Here is a 4,695-nt window from a genome sequence, read left to right on the forward strand (position 1 = left end):
CTGAATTAATGCAGTTTTCAGGACAGTAAAAACAGAGAACTCTGATATACACAATTTCTGATTGCTGATAGTGTTTCTTAATGCAAAATGGGCTTCCATTTAAAATGCAATTGCTTTATGTTCGATCTTTAGTGAAGAAGGGTCATTTTTGATTCTGTGGACAAGGGATGCAAATGGAATGTGAAGGCAACAGGTAGTAGGGTGAATTAGGGTTTCGTGTGGTCTTCAGTGCATGAATTTTATTGCCACTTTATTTCAACTTTTTATTAATGTACTCAAAAGAAAAACAAGAACCACAAAGGAGATTCTTGTGATTCTTGTTTGTGCTATCTGTTTGTGAAAGAAAGCACATTTTACCACATCATACTGTGTTTGCTGCCATTTATTTTACTCGTCCTGCCTGAGTGTCTGGGCTGCGTTTGTCTGTGCACCTTTGTTCTGGCCTTCTGCTGATGGGTTTCACATGCTGGGCTTTCCCTCTTGGTCCACACCCAGCAGCCTGCTGCTGACCACACACAGCCTACAAACTGATCCATCCATGCATCCATCCATGCATGCATGGCCTGGTTATTGTTGAGTTATCACCTCCAGCTCCTTGCTCATAACCAGGTAGATACTGGGCTGGGCCTGATCTCTGAGCTCAATAACAATGACAAAAATGCCAAACACTTTACTCTTCATGGTAAAAAATGTTTATAATACAGTAAAAACTGGATGTAGCCAAAATCAGTGTTTTATATACAGTGTAAGTGAACAACATTGCTACACTGCTGGTGTTTGATTGATAGAGGCTTTCTTTATAAGAACTGAAGAGAAAATCTCCGTCCCGGTTTCCCTCCAAGGCACGAGCACCAATAAGCAGAGTTCTGTCCTTTCTTTATTAGATTCCTAATTATTCAAAGTAACACTCAAGTATGCCGTTCAGCTGGGTTAGTTACAGCGCCGGGAGTAGCTTGGGAGAACAAGGAAACACAGACTGCTTCAGGTTGCTCTTCCAAAATCAACTCAAAGGTTTATTCAGTACAAAACAGCTTATATAGAGGAAAAAAAGGTTCGTGTGTCAGCAAGTTCTCAGTTCAAACCGGTACAGACCAAATAAGGAAACGTCTTCCTGCCTTGTGAGCAAAGAAGTATCCTTTGTGTAGTTTATCAGTTCAGCTACAATTTATGATCATTCCAGCAAAATACACTCCTAGACATAGAATACAGAGTTCTTTCATTAGTGAATTCTGAAACAAACCACCTGGCCTTTAACGAGCCTTTTTCTAAGAGATAAAGAAGGGAGGATGGGAGTAAGGAAGTGGTCTCGTCTCTGTGGTATTTTCGACCTTGGGGTACCAGCCTGTGAGTTTTACACATCAATTCTTGGGTCAGAGAGAAAGAGAAAAACAACTAGTAAATGGGCCTTATTGAGTAACTCTTTTCTGTATAATATCACTACAAAACAATATCCTGTAAATGCTACCATGGTATCAAAATATCAACACAAGAACTATGATATCATTTCTTTTGCTGATTAACAGTTTTTATATAATTTTTATATCATATATAGCTTTCAAGAAGCCAAAGATCACTGGACGAAAAGACTACAGACCTGTGGCTCTGACATCTGGTCAGGAAGTCTTTTGAGCGCCTGGTTCTCTCCTATCTTAAGACCCTCACGGCCCCCCTCCTGGACCCCCTGCAGTTTGCATACAGAGCCAACAGGTCTGTAGACGATGCCATCAACATGGCCCTACACTTTGTCCTGCAGAATCTATGCTAGGATCCTGTTTGTGGACTTCAGCTCTACCTTCAACACCATCCTTTCAGACCTTCTTCAAGGATTGCTTTCCCAGATGAATGTGCCTGATCCCATCTGCCGGTGTATCACTGACTTCCTGACGGACAGGAAGCAACCAGTGAGGCTGGGGAAGAATGTCTTGGACTCCCGGACCATCAGCACGAGCTCCCCTCAGGGCTGTGTTCTTTCTTCTATGCCCTTCTCCCTGTACACCAACTGCCGCACCTCCAACCACCAGTCTGTCAAATTAATTAAGCTTGCAGATGACACCACCATTATTGGACTCCTCTCAGACGGGGATAAGTCTGCCTACAGGATGGAGGCTGAACATCTGGTGTCCTGATGCAGCCGCAACAACCAGGTGCTGAATAAGTGTTATTTTCATTTACCACTGGCCCAAGTACATTTTTATTGGCTTGTGAACAAAGCTGTAGTTTTTGTATTTTTAAATATTAACGCAATTTAATTGAGACATTATTTATATTATTTCAGAATCAGAATCAGAATCAGAATCAGAATACTTTATTGATCCCTGGGGGAAATTATTTTATTTTTTGTTACAGTGCTCCATTTTAAACCAACATTAAGACAAGACAGACAATACGCTAACTAAGAATAGTACAATATATACATATATATATACATACATACATACATAAGTCACTTATAAATAAATAGTTGGAAAAGAAACATGTGTAGCTGTAGCAGCAAACAGTGTGTTAAGTGGATGCGTTGTACAGGGAGATGGCCACAGGCAGGAATGATTTCCTGTGTCGTTCAGTGGTGCTTTTCGGTAATCTCAGTCTCTCACTGAACGAGCTCCTGTGACTGACCAACATGTCATGGAGTGGGTGGGAGGTGTTATCCAACATTGTCTTTATCTTGGACAGCATCCGCCTCTCCGACACCACCTTGAGGGAGTCCAGCTCCATCCCCACAACATTGCTGGCCTTACGGATCAGTTTATTAAGTCTGTTGGCATCTGCGACCCTCAGCCTGCTCCCCCAGCATGCAACAGCATAGAGGATCGCACTGGCCACCACAGACTCATAGAAAATCCTCAGCATTTTCCGGCAGATGTTGAAGGACCTCAGTCGCCTCAAAAAATAGAGACGACTCTGGCCCTTCCTGTAAAGTGTATTTCACTTTCAATGTGAAAAATGCTGGAAAAACGTTGAAAATAATGGTCACCCCTGTTCGCTGCAATGTAAAATAGTACAACTGCTGTCAGCCTTCATTAAGTTGCATCATTTAAACATTTGCATATTTTTATTCAACTTCTGCAGGATGCTTTGATGAAAGACTCCCTTTTCCCAAGTAGAGGCTTTACTAGAGGTCACAGGAACAGCGCTGCTGTTTTGGATGCGGAAAAATGTTGTCTTTCACTCTACCTGAGCTCAGTGTCTCAGTAAGGGCTCCGCCTCATTGTAGCTGACGCTGAAATGTTTGTGTGGGTTGCCATGACAACACCAGAAGTGCATCTGAGATCGTGTCCAAATTCATGGGCTGCATCCTCCTGAGGACTCGGTGTTCTGACAAAACGTCTTACTTTGGCAAAACGTCCTACCGTAAGTAGTTCATGCGTTCTCGGCAGCTCTAGTGACCCTCGAACTCTCGGCTAGCTATCGAGGTGGTGGATAACATACGTCTCCCCCACAAGAGCACGAACCTACAACTTTTCTACTACTGGTTTTACAAGGCGTACACGGTAAAAACATTATGCTGTTATTTGTTAAGCACTTGTGCACCTTGTGAAAAGAAATAAGTGGCTGAGATGGATGTCATATGTGCTATTGATATTATTTTACTCGTTTCTAGTTTTCACGGTGCTCCATGATTGTGAGAGGAATAAAAAAGAATTGTGGACATCAGTACGAAGCATGGATTCTTTTGACCAGAGTAGATACACTGGTCCCTTGAATATACTAATCTTTTTGAGGTGGGTGACTGTTCCTGTGTATTTACAGAAACAATGGTTGTGATAACCTCAGCTGTTTCAGAGGGTGACTGTTCGTTGCTTTGCGCACTTTTAAATCTGTATACAATGGTTTGTTCCCTTTTTGTGTTCTGAGGTTTAAACAAAGATGTACTAGATGTATTATACCGGTCCCTCGAATCTACAAATCTTTTAGATGTGGATGACTGTTCATTTTCATCTGTGTTTACAGAAACACTGGGTGTTGGAACCTCAGTAGTTTCTTTTTGGCTGACAGACTCTGGAGCTGTACAAGAGGAATAAAGAGCTGCAATGCTTTTGTGAACCTGACCTGGGAAGGGAGAGAAATATATTTTTGTTTTGTTTTTGTTTGTCTTCTTGTTTTATTTGATTCCTTGTGGGATTTGGATCCAACAAGTAAAGTATGCATATTATGCACACACACAAACACACATGCAGCTATTACCATTTCTTGTATTCTTGAATAAAGACATTGATCTGACACATTTAAAATGCAGCCAATTGTTTTTATTGTTATATTATTAAGAAAAAAGAAAAGGTGGGGGGATGTAAAGAAGAGCTTAAAGGAAAGGGCTAGAGGAGAGAAATCCCCAACAATTAGCAGGGCATTTTTTTACTTGGACAAATTGTTAATAAAGTTTCCATATCTGTAACAATGATGACAGTATAATTGTTTATAAACAATTATATTGACAATTATATGTGTCCAGTATGTTGGCTCATTTTCTTTTACTTTTTGCATTTGAAAGTAAAAGTTGGGCTGATTTTGACACCATTACAAGAAGTGTTGTTAATGATTCTTTTTGAATTAAAATCAGGTTACCACAAATTGTTTTTTAATTTAATTTCATTTGAAATGTTTGTCAGTGGGTAAACAATTCGTAATGCAAAGTCAGAAACATCGAGTTATTCTTGTACTGCATGCTTGCAATAAATAAGTTGTCCTAACAGTCAG

At 40.5% G+C, this 4,695-nt stretch overlaps 1 long non-coding RNA gene across 1 annotated transcript; it reads left to right on the forward strand.

Annotated features, from left to right (window-relative positions):
- The first annotated feature begins 2,014 nt into the window (after positions 1-2,014).
- On the forward strand, positions 2,015-4,467 carry LOC113017594 (uncharacterized). The gene is made up of 3 exons (XR_003271517.1): positions 2,015-2,144; positions 3,070-3,491; positions 3,602-4,467. It is a non-coding gene; the product is annotated as an uncharacterized LOC113017594 (long non-coding RNA).
- Positions 4,468-4,695: the final 228 nt, after the last annotated feature.

The sequence above is a fragment of the Astatotilapia calliptera genome, unplaced genomic scaffold, assembly GCF_900246225.1.
Source record: "Astatotilapia calliptera unplaced genomic scaffold, fAstCal1.2 U_scaffold_155, whole genome shotgun sequence".
NCBI lineage: Eukaryota > Metazoa > Chordata > Actinopteri > Cichliformes > Cichlidae > Astatotilapia > Astatotilapia calliptera.